Source organism: Sebastes fasciatus, chromosome 6 (assembly GCF_043250625.1).
Source record: "Sebastes fasciatus isolate fSebFas1 chromosome 6, fSebFas1.pri, whole genome shotgun sequence".
NCBI lineage: Eukaryota > Metazoa > Chordata > Actinopteri > Perciformes > Sebastidae > Sebastes > Sebastes fasciatus.
The window spans coordinates 23,154,909-23,175,024 of record NC_133800.1 but is presented as its reverse complement, the minus strand read 5'-3'; the positions used below and the strand labels follow the sequence as shown (position 1 = coordinate 23,175,024).

Here is a 20,116-nt window from a genome sequence, read left to right as displayed (position 1 = left end):
GTGCTTTGTGGACGTTATTTTAACTTATACAGGGTAAATAGTGAGGGAGAGGGATGAAGAAGCTCTTGCCTTTACTCGCATCTGTATTCGATTTGATCCCCCTGCTGGAGCCCCGAGGCATTACCAACAGATCAACGCACGATCAGCCCACACAGGCAGGATCTGCATCACCTCTCTCTGCATTATTCCTCTTTCTGTGTCACTGCATCTGTGCTGCATAGTCTCAACCAATGTAGACACATATTTACATGCAACAAATAAAATTACCCAGTAATGGCTGAGACAACAGAGAAATTAGCATTTCTCTAAATAAATGAATTACGCCTGAAAATTAATTATTCTTGTCTGTCACGGAAGCATTAAATGCTCCTTGGCTATGGAAGTTAGATTATTAGCTGCTATAGGTAGAAAGCTAGTTGGGTGGCCATGCTAACATTTGCAGTTTACGTGAAAGCATGCACACCCCTTACCAAAATTAAGTTTATTCAAGTGTGCTATTACTATACTCCTTTTAAACTTAAAATGAGAGTATACTTTCAGTTTACTTTTATATACTTATCAGAGATATACTTAACAAAAGTATACTTGGCTTATACTGACAAGAATACTTAAAAGTCAAAATATACTTGGCTTATACTGACAAGTATACTTAAAAGTCTAAGTATACTTGGCTCATACTGACAAGAATACAGAAAAGTCTAAGTATATTTGGCTTATACGCCTACTTACTTAATCTTTTGATCAAGATATACTTAGGAAAAGTATAATTAAGTATTCTTGCCTTATAGGCCTACAGAAAAGAATACTTGACTTGTAGTTGTGCTTACTTTTTGATAGATTAGCCTATTAAAGTGTGTGAGAGTTTGTAAAAGGATGTTTTTATATGAATTTACTTCAATTCATCAAGGTTTTGGATTATCTGTTCACCGTAGAGGCACGTGAGAACAACACATTTTTTTTAATTGTTTTAATCTCATCATAAATCATCAAGTCAAATAGAAAAAGGAGAAAGTCTCTTTATGTAATACATACATTATTGGTTAAGTACTATAACTTAAAGTATACAATATACTTTCATGAAGTAAAAAGCAGAAGACACCACCCTCCAAACTCTTTGTATCGTACTGCAGACTCATAGCCTACTCATCACTTCTGCATGTGGAGAAATCTAAAGCTTTACCGTGTCATGATTGCTAAGCTACGATGGGAAAATCGCTGTTTTGGGGAGGGGTTTAGCAAACGGTCAGTCAATCTTCAGAGATGCATGAGCTGTGGTCACAACCAATAACTTGAGTTCCTTCATTCATACAAAAGATTAACTGCAGGGAGAGAAAAGCAATAACATTTAGATGTTATCTGATACTTGAAGGGATTTACTAAATTGGCCGTAGTTAAGTGTCCTTTAACTATTATAAATCCCACTTAGAGTTACATCAACATGACCTCTGACCTGTCTAGCAAAATCTCATCAGTTACCACTTGTTCCGCAGTCATACACGGGCCAGAATGTGTAAAATACAGTAGCTCATTAAAGTATGAATAATCCAGTGTTGGTTGGATGAATCCAGCGGCGGCTGCAGCACACGTGTGTCTGTGCTGAGTAATGAGGCCCGCACCCTGGCGAGGTGGATGCGGTCCAGCTGGGGCTCCACCGCTCTCCTCCCCTGGCCTGCCTGCTGCTTCAGATAGCACTCTGATGTCATGGGAGAGGCTACGGAGGCCCTCGTCACCTCTGAGTGGAGGTGAAGATGTCACAGGTTGCAGATAGTTGAGTGGGGGAGAGAAAGAAATATGCAACAAGGCTCTTTCTCTCAGGCCCTGCTTCCAAATGTATTCATTCAGCATTCATGAAACTAAAAGGATCCAGGTTTTAAAACTGCAATATTTTCCCCTCTGATTCCCTCAGGATGTCTTAAGAAAGCTGTGTGTAAATTATGTCTCCACATGAATTGCATCATATGAGATACCGTGTGTCCGACGGATGTGTTTGCAGCTAAAAGTGTAATAATGACTGGTTGTGTGCAATACAGCTCTGTGTTGCAGACCCAGGGGCCCTTCAGGAAGTCATAGGAACTGGGATCCACTCGGTGTGACGACAGTAGCAGCCTGCCCAGCCGCTCACACTGTACTCTGCTGATTACTCCTCTGTTTGGAGCGTCGGTTTACAGTAGTGAAGACCTTTCTCAAGGTCCAGGAAGCGACTTTATGGCTCTTCTCAACTCACACCGTGACTAATCCGGTGTTTTGCAGGAGAGGATCTAACAATCTTTGGCAAAGAAGGAGAGTCTTTTCCTGAGAGACTGGCAACGCAGAGACGTAGTGTCTCACGTGAAAGGCTTTTGAAGTGTCCCTGCTTTCACCTCCCACACTGTGGGATATCATACATACGCTGTATCCCCTCTCATACATGTTGACGCAATTATCCCCCGGCAGTTCCCCTGCTTTATAAAATACATGTTGTTTTGGTTGATGCTCGCTGTCTGCAGGCCTCGTGCCTGTGGATAAAAGCTAGCGGTTTCTTCCTTTTCTGCTTTCATGTGGGAAAGGCATGTGCGTTTAGATCGTCCGACCTCTGGCTCGAGTGTATTGGGTCCATTACTCATGCATTATTTCATGTGTTTTGTTCATGAATGGTATCCCCCTATAAACTCACATACTAGTGGTTTACACATCCCTCCGCTGCTTCCTCTTATCCTGGAGGTATTTTTGGGTCGGCTAAAAATCCATCACCACCCACCACATCTATTTTATCTTTGTTGAAACCTTGTTGTTGTTTTTCATATACAAAAGTCGGTGAAGTGATAAGAATTTATAACATAATTCATAACTTAAAGGTGCTCTATAGCCTATGATATCAGAGCATTAAAATAGCAGCAAACAACTAGGCCTATTTGCTTTGTAAAGACACAGAGGAGTAATGTCTACCTGAGCAGAGAATGAAGTCATTCTGTGTGTCTTGTAATCCGAGCTTTGTTGACATAGCCGGGCCGCCAGCTCTTGGCTTTTAGTGCATGTTCGCACATGTTCGCGTGCCCAACTGGCTAGCTCATGGCCGCCGTTCTGCACTGCCCTCATATGGCGGTTACAGCTAATAATGCTTTCCCGACTGACGCCGTCGTCGCGGAAGCATAGCTCTGGTTCCCCCTCAGGTTAGCTCTGTCAGCACCGTTAGCTGCAAGCTGCCGTCGCCAGCTGTGCAGAGACAATAGAAATGCTCCCAATGTGATAGTCACTACAGGGTTAGTTGTACTTTGCACCTGCATGAATGTCCTGTGTGTCGGTACAGGCAGCTCAGGTAAAAGTAGGACTGCTACAAATTTATTTTGCTTATTAATAAATCTGCTGATTATTGTCTCCATTAGTTGATTAATAAAGTTTTCTATAAAATGTAAGAAAATACTGAAAAATGTCCATTATACTGTAATTTCCCAGAGCCTAAACAAGTGACCTCTTCACATTATAGGCCTTGTTTTGTCCAACCAACAGTTTAAAACCCAAAGAAAATCAGTTTACTATCATATATGACAAAAAAAAGCAACAAATTAGCCTAAGATTAGAGAAACTGGAATCATATATTTTTTGGCATTGTTGCGTAAACAATGACGGGAAAGATGAATCAAATTAAAACAGACATAATGCAGCACACAGGTTTGTGTCCTGGCTGTTGGGTAATGATACTACAGTCTCTCCTTCACCCTGCTGTGTCTCTCGTCTCTTCCTCTCCATTGCTGCTCCCATTTTCTCCTTATGAAAACAGGATGAGGGTGTGTTTGGAGAACCAGAGCCTGAGAAGTCAAGCCGTTCACCACTGACTGACCGTAGTCTTTGTGTGTGTGTCTGCGTGTGTGTGTGTGTGTGTGTGTGTGTGTGTGTGTCTGTATGTGTGTGTGTGTGTGTGTGTGTGTATGCATGCCAGGATAATTGCTTTCAGTGAGCCCCTGAATGCCTTAGCCTTGTTTCTCCAGCTCTTCAGAGATCGGCAGTATTTGCTTTGGGCATTGTGCCCCAAAGACAACATCTTAAGCATTGTGGATGTGACGAGCTACCTGAAACATGCCGCTGCATGTGGGCCTCGCACACATGAACGTATTACCAACTCACATGCAAAGTGTGAGCAAATATCTGCATGCTCACATGGGCATTTTTCACTTGTTAGAAATCATTTAATACTCATTCTCTGCACGAGGCTCAACAGGTGCTTTCCTCTGGTCCAGCAGAGGCTTCTGCGCTGTAGGGATGTGCAGAAATGTGAGCGCAGCAGGGCAGGCTGCAAGCTGGTGAAGCCTGATCTGGTGGGGATTAGAGGTGAGCTGTGCCTCGCCCGTTCCCCTCCCAGCAGGAGCTGTCATGTCGGCCGTGGCGTCCCGCTGCTGAGCTTCGCTCCCATTGGGTGTGGGTCAGGGGCCAGCGTCAGGTCACACCGCTGGCTTCTGCAGCTTTTACCGAGCATGCCCTCCTCTTACACAATGACAGCCAGCGTACATGCGATCTGACAACCCACGCCTGAGCAACAAAAGAAAAGAGGAAGGCTGAGGCCATTCATGTACAGTGCTGCTGGACCGTATCGGTCTGGTCCTTTAATTAGAATCTGGAGCATTTTTTTATCACTAGATTTTATTTTGTAATTCTGAGCTATTTAACTGCAAATATTATACATTACATTTAGCGTCTAGGAGTTGCTGCAAAGTTGCACAACATTTCTATGGAACATGCACAGCAATGCAACCTAGCTTGGTAGATAATTGCACGCTGGTGGTATTTTGTCCGATAAGATATTCCTCTGTGAAAAGTCAACAGGCCTCCCTCCCTTTCTGCCCCATGGTGCTTGTTAGCTGTGGAATTTGGTGGGTCTGTCCACGAACAATCCAGGTCAGATAGACGCTGAAGTGGAATGAGAGATATGTGGAAACTCCTCAGAGTTATGCATGGGAAGCATCGATGTATGGAGAGGAGTCAATGTGCAGGATGAGGATATATCAGAGAGTTAATGTGTGGTATTTTTTGGTGAAATTTGTGGTCCGTTTGTTTCTGTGAGCCCCCTCCAAACAGCCTTCATTGACAATTTTTTTTGTGAGTAATTGAATGCGTCATATCCAGCTATACAGATGGCTGTGGTGAGAATGGGTTGATCTGCAGGGGCAGCTGGCTGTAACTTCAGAGGCTTTCAGTCATGACAGACAGCAGCTGGATGGCAGAAAGGAAATCTCAGCGTCTGCCTTTGAGACTTGCTGTATCTGATCTAAAGAGGAGACTGCCTGGCGTAGCGTCACCTGAAACAATAACAGCAGCGGTGGCCAGGCTATTAACAGAACCGTCCCCGCCTCATGGGCCAAGTACTGCCTGCTCCTCCTCTACTGTATTCACACTTACAATGTAATGCTGTAATCCTTCCTGAGAAATTTATTATGAAGACTATAAATCTTTCCAGGCCTGCCTCTCATTTCCCTCTTTAGCAGTGCAGCTGGGAAGTTCCTCTTTCCCTTTTTCTTCTGCCAGAACGGCAAAATGTTTACTCTGATGCCCGTGGTGGCCTCTGTTGCTCCTGTGCTGCTCAATAACTCTGAGTCCAAGAAGCCAAGTTCCTCCAACACACTGGGTCACACCTTTGACCCATATTCTGCCTGAATTCCTGCCAGAAAGCTGATGGTGTTGAAATCTGTCTGGTTTTGCTGATGTGCAGATGGCAATTAACCCAAGACTGGAGCCTGATAAGAACTATCCTGCCTCACTCAGCCTATACGATATCCAGAGCATTAATATAGCATCAAACAACTATTTGCTATGTAAAGATATAGAGGAGTAATGTCTACCTGAGCAGAGAATGAAGTTGCTTTCCCTCTTTGTGAGTTGTAATCTGAGTTTCTCCGTGCTTTGTTGACAGCGCCGGGCTGGCAGCGCGTACTTGTTCGTGCATGTGAGTGTGCCCCACTGGATAGCTCACAGACGCCGCTCTACATACAAGGGTTACAGCTGATAACATTGTTGCGGAAGCGTAGCACCCACCCTTCGGTTCCCGCTCAGGTAAAGAAGACTGTTTAATCTCTGTCAGCACTTTCGCCATTGTTTGCATTGTTAGTGCTTTTAGGACCGTTAGCAGCGAGCCACTGGTTCGCTGACGCCATGTTTAAGGCATAGACTGTATATAAGAAGTGGACGTAGTCACCTTGACGTCACCTATTTGTTTGTGTACTGCCGTTTTGAGTTTGGCATTTTTGGCCGTCGCCATGTTGGCTTTTTGCAACCAGAAGTGACACAAGAGGGTAAATCAAGTACAACCGAATGCTGAAAAAGACATTTTTAGGTGACCAAAATATTAATATTAACTTTCATGAACTGAAAACACGCTGTGAAAGGGTTAAAGTAAGTAAAGTAAGACAAAAACACATCTTTCCATGAAGTTTCAAATTCTAATTTGCCAATACTTTGGTTGATAACAACATACCTGCAAAACTAAAGACTTTCCCATCAGCCTCAGCTGTACTTTGTGTTTACTGCTAAATAGCCAAATCAGCATGCTAACATGCTAAACTAAGATGGTGAATATGGGCAACATTATCCCTGCTAAACATCAGCATGTCAGCATTGTGATTGGGAGCATGAAGTTAGCCTTTAGCTCAAGGCCTCAAGGTGCAGCCTCACAAGCTGTCGTCCTCTTCCTTTTGTTTGTTTTTATTGAATATCCTCCACTCTCTAATTTGTCCTTTGACTGATGTTTTTGTTGCTATTCCCACCTTTTTAATTGATCTTATTTTGACACTCCCTCAAAGGTCAGAGGTCAAACCTGAGTAATGGAATCTATTGCCTATAGTGATTGCAGCGTGGACCTGTTGACCCGGGCATTGTCTGCGTCAGCCTCAGGTTCAATAGCCTGACAGGTTGAGGTGAGCACGGTCAGCGGCGTTCTGTCACTTACTGCTCTCTGAGGAATGTTACATCCGCACAAACGCATGCCTGGAAGGGGCCCTTAAAAGCAAAAGAGTCTAAAGTCAAAGTGTGGCATAAATTTGACCAAATTCCTTCACCTGACGTGGTCAATTATGTTGTTGTAGTTGTTCTACAGAGGAATTTGTGTTACAACGAGTGTCATGACACGGTCACGTTAGAGCTTTACCTACTGCTGGTCTGTATTATAAACAGTAATATCCGCTGATTTAAATAGTGCTGAAAGAATATAAGCATGAAAGGAAAGCATTGGTCTTTCTTATTTATGCAAGCACAATTTATTACCTACGGGATTTGTTTTTGGGAGGGAAGTTCCTCCAGTCCTGAGACAGCAGCACTGATGATAGCTCGACCAGCTGAGACGTTCACTGCTCTTGTGCTCACTTAAATCTTTCCTGTTTGTGTCTTGATGCCTTGAACTGATCCCCACTGTGGTTTCTCCCTTTTTTTTTTTATTGATGGCACTTCAAGAGTGCCACACAGGAGCAAAGGTTCATTCTCATGCAAGGTCACGCCATATCTGACATCTATCCACAAACAATGTCCAACACAATAGACTGTCGCTAGTTTCTCAGAGTTCAGAGAGATGCCTTCCAGTTGAGTAGCTGACCACAGGAGAGTTCAACCTCCAGACCCTGTGTGGTTTCCTCCGCCTGGCCGTGGAGAATACTTCACCACCTCCTGTTTACGCTTGACACTGGAGGCCAAAGAAAGTGATGGGGACCAGGGGAGAAAAATGCCTCGACGCAACAGGGGGGCACGCACGCGGCAGCCTGTTTTTAGCCTGGAGTCATCCTGCTATTGTGGGTGCTTTACCCAAGAGGTGGTACAGAGAGGTCCACAGAGGAAGAAACCAAGCTTCACAGAGCAATCAGCGCCTGTAGACCGGAGCTGATGAAGAATCACGTCTGCAAAGAAAGAAAGAAAGCCACTCTGACCTCTGTGAGCCTGGAGGCAGCCGCTCTACACTGTAAAACATTCCCAGCAAGACAGTTCATGTAACGCATGGTGTTCAGAATGCATGGGTGAGTTTCAGTGTATATTTAGTATTATTTGATTCAAGCGGACAGATTGGTGTGTTGAAAATGCAGATCTAAAAGAAAGAAATTTAGATAAGAGTGGAGATCTGTCAAATTACATTTTAAAAAAGAAAGCTTGGCTGAGGTTGCCCTATTGTTTATTGTGTGCACTTCCAAATTTTAATCAGCAAGAGTGCCAAATGAGGGGTTTGTCTGGCTGTGTTGTCTGGGGTTGAGTCGCAGGGTGTAAACTTGTGTTTAGTATATGAGAGGTCGGTCTGGACTGGGAGACAGATTTGACCAGTGCCCTCCTCTCCGCTTCAAGGAGGTCCGGCTGATGGATGGGCTCTAATCAGCAGCAGACAGACCTGCCACAGGAAACATCTCCCCATCAGGTTTACGGAAACCAGCACTCCTCCAGAGACCCGCTGATAGCCACAGAGGGAGGGAGAGGGGGAGGCAATCCGAAAAACAATCGGATTCTCCCTCATTTTCTGGAAAGAAAATCAGCAGACTGTCTACTGTTCACTGACCAGCATATGATTTACAGGCCTGCTGCCAAATGGCATCCTTGAACAATACAGCAGCACGGAGCTTGATTAACTTGGAAACAATTATTATTTTGGGAATACGTGACTTGTTGATTTCCCACTGCATTCTGTGTAGAATTCGGACAACTCTTCAAGCAATAGTTCAACATTTTGGGAAATATGCAGTATTTGCTTTCTTGCCAGGAATGAGATGAGAAGATTGATACCAGCCCTGTATGCTAAATATGAGGCTACAGCCAGCAGCCGGTTAGCTTAGCTTTGCACAAAGGCTGGAAGCAAATAAGCGTATTTCCCAAAATGTTTAACTCATCATTTAAATCTTATAGATTAATGGAAACAAAGGTCCATTATCTATGTCATTGTAAATCAAGCAGCAGGTTCTTATGCATTATGCAGGGAGGATGTTAAAGCCAAGATAGGGATCCTTGAGAGGCTTTAGCATGTTTAAGGGAGTTTCTCCATGGATGTAAAAAGAGAACTGGATACAGCGTTGCAGGCGACTCCCGTTCATTCCTATGAGAGTTGCTCATTAGCACACAAAGCCAAAATGGCACGATTGCCGAGTGATAAATTACCTGGATCATCCAGCGATCTTTCGCATAAAGTACCCGGATCATCCGGCTATCTTCCACATCCATTGGGCCCATAGAGCAGACGCAGTGGTGTTTCTTTAACTCCGCCTCCCAGCCCTCGCTCCAGCCTCAGTCTGGGGCTCATTCACATGAACGGAGGAAGGGAAATAACTCTGGATTCAGCTATTAGTGCATTTTACAACTTTAAGGACCAAATGATTTAAATAAGGGATATTCAAGTGTTCGTACTGGGAAGTTGATTCACCTAAAAAAAGATTATCCGCTGAGATACAGACGTCTCTTTTCCAATGTAAGTCTATGGGGAAAAGTCTTTTTCGGCCAAATGGCATGACGTGATGGACACGGAAGTTGTAGTACCACCGTTTGGCCACTACGAAAATTTGCTTCAAAGCCCGGCGTACTTCCTGGGGAGGTTCTCCAATAGTGCTTAGAAGTTCTCTGCCTCCATTCATACCATGTTTGCTTGCTAGTGTTACAAAATGATAACCTGAGCGAGGGTTGAACAGGTAGCATGTGTTACTTTAAGTAAGTGTATCTTCCCTGCTAAGCCCCTCCTGTTCATGTGTGTCTGCAGGAAGCACCTGACCTGTCGGATTTTGTTATGCGCTTTGTGTCCTACCCAAAGGGCTTTTCTGCCTCTGACAGGTGAGGCTTCTCTCTTGTGAGACAAATCCCCCCCCACCTCCAAAATCCCCCCATTCCCTGCATGTCCGGATGAGTAAGGCGATGAGTCGCCATTCGCTTAACGTATGAATAGACCGATCAGTCTGCCGTGTTGGAATGCCGAGCGCTGTTTGCCTTTTGGGCCAGTGAAAGCCTGTCACTGCGTATTGTGGTAGCAGAGATTATCCCTGAAAAGAGCCTGGGTGTCCTCCTCTCTCTTCCTCCTTCTCAAACTCTCTGACCTTGATCTTGCTGTCGAGCAGCCTCCTGCCCTCTGCGTGGACCCATGCAGTCACACTTGCACAGAGAATCTCCCGCCCTTTAATCACAGAGGTTTCAGTGCAACCGAGATTAAAAGGTTTCCATTTTTCATCATAACTGAAATTTGCAAATTGTTCAATCAGATATCACTTGTATTTCCTTCAACACTATTTTGCATATGTGTTGTAAAGTCAGTGGTCTGTACAGGCTCTTGAAGTGAAGGTAAGAGAGCAGGTTTGGGCTTGCCCTCTCAGCCCTAATCCTAAAGGCCCTCAGGGTTGTACCCACCTTAACCATCTGTTTGAAAAAAAAAACACTCAGTTTCCATGATACTTGAGAAAACATACACCCAAGCTCCTCCATTTACAAATGAAACACCTCAAACTTCTACTCAAATGCAACACAAAATGGGATCTTTCGAGAGGAACCTGTAGAGCAAGGGTCACGCGCAAGGACAGCCCTCGTCGATGAAGGCGTACCACCCTAAACAAAGGCCAACAAAGGCAGGAAAGGGCTGAGCCGTTGAACCCTACACCCATTGCATCAATCGTATGCATAGTGTCAGTGCAGTATGATGGGTAACGCCGTTGAATGTTTTTCCTGTTTCTCACTTGGGGTCTGCAGTGCAACGTAAACACTCTCATAATCACTTGCTGTGATGTGGATGTTTGGACATCAGAAATGTGAAGGTGTGACTGTACAGTTGTGGGAGGCGGCTTATTGGATGGAGGAGACTGTCACACACTTTGTTCCTCTTGGCTACAAATAAAGGAGGGAGGGTTCCTGTTCTTTTAGCTAAAATGGTGCACACTTCCCAAATAATTCCTAGTATTGCACTCATAAATTTGCACATTTGAAAAATAATGTAAATTAAAAAAGAGACCTTAAAGGTCACATTTTTATGTAAAAAAAAAAAAAACATCCACAGAGCCTTTAGAAAGGTTGACAAATTATTAGGATTGTGAATTAATCATTTAAAAAATGTTGGTGGGTCCAAAATTAATGTTTTGTTTATCACTGTGGAAGATATCACCGTATTACCTAAATTAAAACAACGTGGGTATCACGTGGTACCTCTGGGTCGTCATTTAGTATGAAAAAAATGGATAAGTGACGGATATATGGCTGAGATTGACGGAAAGTGCCTGGCAACGACCTGTTGTGAAGTAACTGAATGTTATCAATATCATCAATAGCACCTTTAAATGAGACCTTCAAATACTAACTCTCAACCCCGCACAACCCAACAGCTGCAGGAAGAGGACAGCTTCGTCAGAATATCAGTTTTTGACGACTCAGGATTGCTAACGTGGTTAACCACATCGAGGCACAGTATACAGGCACAGTATACGTGATCAGTTGCAGACAAACATAACTGAAACTCAACAGCGTTTCTCCACTGCTTCATGAACGTGCCCGGCTGTCACAGTTGGACAGAAGAGATCATATTTCGAGATGGTTCTTCCAGATTGTTCAACAGTATTACGGCCATATGGAAGCCATGCATGTAACGACAAAGATTTGTGGGGAGGCATGAGATCAAATCATATTTCATACCTATTTCAACATTAGCCACAGCTATTCGTTACGCTGTACTATACACTACTGATTCATGTGCAATATCATATTTTGATACTGTATATAGATTAGTACTGTATATATGGAAGGTTGTCGCTTTTGAGTGATGTTAAAGGGAACTTCTGTATTTTTCAACCCTATTTTCCCAAGTTTTTGTGTCTCACTGACTAATAGGGACAACAATTACTGAAAGTGGTCCAGTATTGAGGGAGAGCGCTGTAGACGGCAGCTGCTCACAGGCTGCAATACGGTGTTATTGGGGCAAGCTGGCAGCTTCATTTACGTCCATTAAAAGTGCTTGTTTTTGCCATGACAGGCTCTGATTGTTAATATAAGTGTCTGACATTATGGAAAAAGTCTCGCTCAAGGAGAATTTATGTTCTGAAATCTGGTGAGGTGACGTGTTGCTGGAAGACAACGGTGGAATAGTGGAATACATCCATGGTGGAAACACGAGTGCCAGCCGGACATAGTTTCTTGTGTTTGGGTACAGAAAGCGTAGTTTAGTGTTATCTAAAATATGTTCAATGTCATGGCTGAATATTTTTATGATTTCACAACGAGACTTCTCCTTGAGCTACTTGGACACAATAACAATCAAAGCGGATCAATAACAGATAAAGCTAATGGTAAAGAAAAACATTTTATTTCTCTGTAGTTTCCTTTCCATAATGTTGAAGGAGATTAATTATACACACATCACGTAGGTGCGAGGCTATGAGAACAGCGTCAGTAAAGAAAAAGGTAACGCCTGCACACTACTCCATGCCACAGGTCAAAGTGACCTGACAAAGATCCAAGCAGGATCGTAGCCAATAAAAATATTGTGGCATGAAGTAGTGTGCAGGCGTTACCTTGTTCCTTTCTATAATGTTGTCAGATACTTACTGTATAATAACAATCTGAGCCTGTCAGGGGCGAAAACAAGCACTTTTAGTGGCCGTAACGTTTCATTGACACTGCTCACTTGCCCTTGCAGCTCATTTCGCGGCTGCCGGTTACAGCGTTATCCCTCAGTACTCTCCCCATTAGTCACTTAGACACAAAAACATGGAAAAATAAGCTCCAGGTTGAAAAATACCGACGTTACCCTTTAAACTAAATGCTGACTAGGGTTTTTTGTGGTGGTAAGCAGTAGGGGCGGGAGGGATGAGGTCTGCAGCTGTTTGTTTCAGCTAAATCATACTGTAACTGGTTGAGTGTGGGGTGCAAACATTTGGCTTCATAAGAGATGGTGCTGCCAGCCTACACATATGCTGGCATCATGGCCACCCTGACACCCAGGTCAAGGAACAGCTTGGTAGCTCAAAGGGATTAGGCCACATGCTGTATGATGAGTGTGAATAGAAATGATTAATTGGACATAGCATCTTATCCTGCCGCTGTCACCTGTTTTTGAGTTGAAAAAGATCTTCTTCTTACGAGGTTAGAAGTGTCTTCTATATTCATTAATAACGCAAGAGGTCTTATTTAATCCCTCAGTCGCGCTTTGAAGCTTTCAATACTTGAGCGAGATGAAGTGCAGCAACACGTGCTGAGTTACAAGTATGCGGATCAACCCATTTTGGAGGCTGAAATAGTGCGGGGCTTTTCTCCAAATATTTTCTTAGAGTCCCAGCTTCTTTTTGGAGGCACTTAGCCTTCCCACACAGGGCTCAGAAGAGTGACACATGGCTTTGACATTGACTTTAGGCCTGTTTTGGGATCGTTAAAGCCCAATTTGTCAGCATTCAGCACAGGGCAGAAAGTGAGATGTGTTTCAAGGGGGCCTCACATCTGGAGCTTTTGTGTTTTAACAGTGTCCCGCTTCCTCTTTTAGAAACCTGAAGTACGTGTATAATGGGAAGGCCACGTTCCACAGCCTGTTGGTCTCGTTTCATTAGCACGCTCTTATTCAAATACAACCTATCCCTGCTGGCCCAATCCCTACCTTTCTCCCCCCCAGTCCCATTCTATGATAATAATCATCAGTTGTAATGAGTTCATGTGATTATCAGCTGCTCCTGAAGGGAATAGAATAGTATTATTGAGGGGACAACCTTGTAGAGTTTAACCTGAGTTGTACAGTAAGCAGAGATGGAGAGACAGGCGAGACGAGGCCAAGGTCTGGTCCGGCAATCAGTCACCGCGAGGGCAGCTTGATTAAAGGAAATGGACTGAGTGGAAACTCTGAATGTGTGTTTTCAGTAGTGTTTTCGGCCTGTCTGGGTGATAACAACAGCAAAACAGATGCTGAAACAATTAGGGCAAGTTGGAGGATGTTTTTACTCCCGCTCTGACCCCCCCTCCCCTCACCTCCTCTCGCCTTGTGATTGCACATCAAAGTTGTCGACAGAGTGTTAAAGCTGATTTTATTGTTTGACTCCTTAAAGCAGTTGTCAGCTTTTATTAAAGGAGCTTCTGGTTGCAGACCAGCTGAGAGTCCAGACAGCCTCAGAATAGACCAGTCCCTGCAAAGGCACAATGTCGAGTGGTGGGACAAAAGCACACAGTTTCAGGTCCTAAAGTTTGTTGCACGATTGTCCTGCCTCATATTCCTGCCTTATATTTACGTACTTGGCAAACTATGTCACTTTTACTGCAACAAGTAGCAATTACAAGATAATGGCACATTGAATTTGCCTGCATTTCCCAATATTCTCTTAATTTAGTTGCTTTGAAGTTCCTTTATATTCAGGTTTCCATCCTAATGTAATGCAAATTTTAACAGCATTTCCAGAAACTCTGCAAAACAAAATACTAATTAATGCGGGTTTCCATCCACTAAGGTTATGCAAACTATTAGGAGTTGGTGCATCAAGATTAACAGCTGGTGGCGTTCTGTATTAATGTGATAAACCGGCGGTTGGGTGCTTTCCGCAATGGAACGGTTGGTTGGGACGGTGTTATCAGCTGTAACTGCCATATGAGAGCAGTACAGAGCGGCAGGCGTGAGCTAGTCAGTGGGCAACGCTCACATGCACGAACATGCACTAAAAGGCACGGAGAAGCTTTTTACAACACACATAGAGGGAGAGAGACTTCATTCTCTGCTCAGGTAGACATGGCTCCTCTATATCTTTACATAGAAAATAGTTGTTTGATGCTATATTAATAGTCTGGATATCAAATTTAGCATCTTTAAAGCAAAGTTTGGCTGTTTAAAGTCACCAAACTTACTAATAAATGGCAGTATATATTTCATACAAGTACAATTATAGTGGCAAAACCCCAGAAAGTGTTTCAAATTTAACTTAAGGGTGCATTTTATTTCTTCTAAAGATTTTCCTAAAATTTGGCTCCACTTGACCCAGCTGATAGCGTCAGCACCACATGGCAAGGTTAAAGGAAGCGGACGATGCACTGTCAAGGCGAATACACACATACACACACACCCTATGGTTTGTTTGCTCTGAGCAGGGAGAGGGCCGGCCTCGACTTAAAGGTGACTGATTTACAGTTTGTTGCTGTCTGTCAAACAGCTGACAGATGGGGAGAACAGCGCTGCCTCCGCCACACTGTCGCCACTCTTCAGATGCTTTTGCCGTTTCACCAGTGGCAAGAATGCTGAGGACCGCTCCTTAAATTTGATGGAAGGGTTAACGGCTATCATAAAAGTGTAACAGTAGAGCATACACTTTATTGTTTTGTACCTGTGATGACCACTGAACCTGCTAAATATCCCGTTAAAGGATATTTAAACCAATCCATATTTTGTAAATAAACACAGCTGCTCACATTTGAAAGGGCTTTTTTTAAAACTCTTGAAAAAACATGGTCCTGAAATAAGAACAAAAATGTAACACAGTGCTTGTCTGTGATGAAATGGCAGCAGTGGACGTCATTTTGGCTGTAAATCTTCTGAGATGTAAATAGTCTAGATATCCCTGACATGCTCATACTGTGGGACACAACTTGCGTCTTATTTTAGCAGTTTTTCTAAAAGGCTCCAGTGTTGGGTTGGACTTTCAGCATTTACCATTTAACTGCCTGTTTGTGCTTTTTGTGCCATGCTGCATAGAGCACATTTCTAGGCCTTTACAAGTAATTTGGTGGTAAAAAGTTAACAATTAAAGCCTACTGGTTGTCTGAGATTTGAGTTTATGGTTTTGTCCACTAAGCATCTTTGTCCTGGTCTCCGTCCTGGTCTTTCTCAGTGCCAGTCAGGTCTGCGACAGCTCTTTTCATTCCCGCCCTGAAGGAAATGATCGGATAACAGACAAAAGTTCAGCTCAGACGTTGCGAGAATGAAAAGTCTGCACCTGGTTTTTACATGGGCTGCTGTTTGGGTTTTCACTTTGACTTCTCATAACAGGGACAGGATTTAGGTTTCTGTGTCTCTTGCTTATTGATGAAGAGATCCAGACATTTCCTGTCAGAATTAATCTCCTTGTTGAACAATTAAGAATAAGCATTACATTTTAAAGAAACAGCCAGGTTATCTTAAAAGCAAGCAGGCCAGATAACTGATTTTGAAAATTAACACTCCAGTAAAATGTGAATGTGGAAGGAGAGGCTTATTTCCCCCCTAATTGAGCCACAGGGTCTTTGTTTTGTCAGGGGATTTTAGACCAAATGGAGTCAGATTCCCGCAGATCTCCTGGGATGATGGGGAGGGCCGGGCTGGAGTCTGGCGGAGCCTGGAGATCCCAGCAGTCCCCCCGGCTCCTTAATCCCTGTCATTAACTCGGCTACGCAGAGAGAACTGGCCGGCCTGCCCGCCACTACCCTCTCATCAGCCCCGTCCTCTGTCCCTTTATTTCTCCCCTCACATCCTCTCTTTCATTAGACTCATCTCCCTCTTCTTTATTTTCTCCTGTTATTGTTTCCTACGGTTTCTACAGGATATCCTTCCTGATTTTCCCCGTGAGTGCAGGTGAAACATAAATCTTGAGTGTGTTCACCTGCACACTTCAAAAAATAACTTGTCCGACAAAAACAAGATCAAGTGGCAAGACAAGAATATCTATATTATCATTCAATCACGCCATCTCTTAAATAAATAGCTTTCCTTAAGCAGCTATAAAACAAAAGTCTGACAGAAGCATCTCAGTTGGAGCGGACAAACCGTCCTATTATAGCACATCCTGTGGTGCTTGCTGTTTTGTCCATTGAAACACAGTATAGAGGGGAGAGAGAGGATGGGTCCGGGGGTGGTCCAGGGTCCTGAGAAGGGAGAGGGGAAACACCTTGTGACCCCCTTGTTCCTGACCTAGCTACTGGAGAAGACAACAAGGATGGACGAGCAGAGAGTGCCGCTGGACAGCTGCCTCGATTCGGGTCAATCAGTTGTTGTTGGCTCACATTTGACATCACGATTACATGCTTTAATCTGTTGCATTCGTGAAGTGTTAAAAACATTCTCATCGGGAGGACAAAGGGTAAAAAAAGTGCACTTTTAAACGAAGAGGCTCAAATGGATGATAATCCTGTCCTTTTATTTTTTTTCATTCTTGGCAGACGTGCAATAAGGAAGGTAGATAAGTCATAAAATAAACAGCCAGGATTTTGTGTCTCGTGGCAACAACAGTAATCAGCTTGCAAACACGGCTGTAGATTGGCTCTGGCCGGGCCATGTTTGGGTTTTGATATGGATGTCAGACCCAACTGTCTCCCAGACACAGACAGCACGACTTCTGCTGCAGATAAAGCCTCCGCTCCATTTGAGCCATCCAAGGAAAACTTTGCTTCGATGCACGCACATGTTCAGTTCGCTGACACAGAATAAATGTTGAAATCTGGATGGATTTACTTCTTCATGTGCATTAAAGTACTCCACTGATTTTGCATTATTGGACTCACCGATGGACAAACATGCATCAAAATCGATGCAGCAGAATCAAAGATAACATCTTTTTTACTCCACACATTCTTCTTCCTTTTCAAAACATGGTGCAAATCAACTGCTGACAATTCTGTGGCTTTATCCAGAATGGCATACCATGCACTACATACCCAATATGTGTACAATCGTTCAACATACTTTTGTGTGAATAAACAGTAGTTTGTATCTTTTTGTACGTACTGAACTGTAATTTGCGTTTTCACTTCCTGAGAGCCTCCTTGCCGGTTGGAGACGGTTAACCATGGTAACCTGTGCCAACGTCATATGACGTCATACTCCTGTAACATATTAATGGAGTATTACAACTTCTTACTTTTAGTTATTAAAGGTGAACATGATTGTACCAATTCTGTACTGTTATATTATTTTGAGATATTATAGAAATAGAAATATAGAATTTTTTTCTCCAGAAAAAACAAAAAAAAATAATTAGCATCCGTTATTTCAACCTACTGTGGGATACATGATGACATTTTAAAAATCACTCTAACTACAGGTGCATTGCTCATTAAGAGAAAAGTGCTACGCGACAAAAATGAAACAATAGAGCAGCCTTATCAGCACAAACATTTCTTATGATTGGGTGGAGATCTCTGTTCCGCTCAGTGCTGAGGTCAGGAGTAGGCAGATGTGGGGGAAAGATAGCTGTTTGTGATACGGCTGAGCTTTAAGGGTTTAATTAGGCACATACAACACAGTACAATACCCTCTGCAAGTTATTTACAGAACTTTCCATTTCACACTATGAGAATGTGTTTGATACTCGTGCTTTCTTGTGATGTTTAATTTGTTATTGCACTGAAAATGCAGACATGCAGAAGCAAAATGTCATGCAGGAGTAGCAGAAAGACACCCAACAGCCAGTGATCCTCAGATAACCTGCAGTTTGACAAGATGCTCTGCCAATCAGCAAAAAACCCTCAGCAGGAGCAGTGCCCTCACACATCTGAGGGGGTGGCACTGGCTCCGCAGCACGGGGGTGCGACGTCGTCTGACACAGCAGAGTCGGCACTTAGCAGGCTGACGTGAAAGGTCCGCGGCGGCTGTGACTCACGGTCGAGATTGGATGGAAACACAAATCAGCAGTCCAGTATGAGTTATTGTTATTCCACATAAAGTGTTTTCAGCAGGGACGGCGTGTGCTTCGGGGCTAACATTGTCTCTCCAATGACACCACTCTGTGACCCCAGACACCCTGTTGACCCGATCCCCGGGTGCCTCAGCGTGATTTGTGGGGCCTAGAGGTCTGCTGTATCGGTCACAAATCAGGGAAAGGGAGAGGGGGATCTGTGTGCTGCCATCAATTTTTACACTTCAAACAAACCTCAGGTCACAGATTACACCTTCAATCACTTATCTCCACCTCTGAGCAGACTGGAGCTGACATGCGGCCATTGCAAATGCCCCATACCCCCTCAAGTCGCCTGTCATTGACTCCAGTGAACTCTGTAAAGATGAATATCACACACCTCCCTCTCTTTAAAATATATCAGCTGCTATACAAATCATATGATAGCTGCAACTTTCCACAGAAGGGCAGCATAAGCATCCATGAACTGAAAATGAAGCTACGGGTCAGAGTGAGACAGAAGCAGTCAGATCACAGCAGCGGATCAAAAGCAGCCACAGCTGTGGCAAAGACACACACATACACGTGTGGTCCAGGTGACACAGCGCAGCTATAGGTGGCAAGGTAACTATGGTGATATGGGGTGGAAAGGAAATATGACCCAAAATAAAAGCGTGCCACAACTTCTGGTCAAAACTGACATTGAATATATTTCACTTGTATTTTCTTTTGAAAGTAAGAAGAAGAAGAAGTCCTCACTCCCAGCTGACGATCATCCTCCCAACCCCCCCGTAGAAACCGAGCTCAGGATCAGCAGCAGGACTTTATCTCGGCACCTATAAAAGGCTCCGATTAACAAGTGAGGAGGTTCTCTGAAGATATCCAAGACGATGGTTCTAATCTGACCATCTGTTTCTTATCTACTCGCCCTTTATTTTTTAAATTTTCTAATTTATTTGTCTAAGGGATACCGGGCCTGCGAGCAGCAGGCGGCCAATCCTCTCCCTGGGGAATGAGGTAGAGGTGGGACCCACCTGGTGTGTGTGAGTGAGTTTGTGAATTTGTGTGAGTGCTTGTGTGTGGTTTTCTAAGATCAAAGATCAAGCACGAGAAGAATAATCATTTTTCTTTTAGAATAACTGATTTGAGGAGGATCAGCACTTTTTTATTTGAACTTTGAATTTGTTTTTAATTTTTGCAGTTGTGTCTCTATACAGAAAAGAAACTGGGCATCAACGTCTCCTCTTTTTTGAAAGAAGGATGAAGACTGTTAGACTCCCTTCAACTTGCTCCATATACAGCACAATAACCAGTCAGGCTGATAAACTGTGATCCAGAGAGTCCTTCCTTTCACCAAAGACATTTCCCAAAGCCGGTGTATTTACAGTGTAATAAGGAATCATGCAGTAGCTCTCTTTTATCACCACTAGGAGGCCTATTTCTGACAGATTATCCAAACTAAACCTGCTGTAAATAATGTTCAGCACTGCTCAGACTTGTCCACTCTTTGTTTCACTGAAGGTAAATCATTTGAGCTGGCTTGGAGTCTCACCGCAGGTCTGCAAATAACATATCTTGCGAGCTGATTGAATAGTCTTTCAAACTCTTGTTTTTGC

At 43.6% G+C, this 20,116-nt stretch overlaps 1 protein-coding gene across 1 annotated transcript in view; it reads right to left on the bottom strand.

Moving 5' to 3' along the window:
* Positions 1-3,858: 3,858 nt before the first annotated feature.
* The window catches only part of LOC141769476 (uncharacterized), a 32,870-nt gene continuing 16,612 nt past the window's right edge, over positions 3,859-20,116 (bottom strand). Inside the window, exons 2-3 of the transcript XR_012594300.1 lie at positions 15,704-15,781; positions 3,859-4,503 (exon numbers count right to left, since the gene is read on the bottom strand). The gene's annotated coding sequence lies outside the window, so the exon portion shown is untranslated. The remainder of the gene's footprint in view (positions 4,504-15,703; positions 15,782-20,116) is intronic.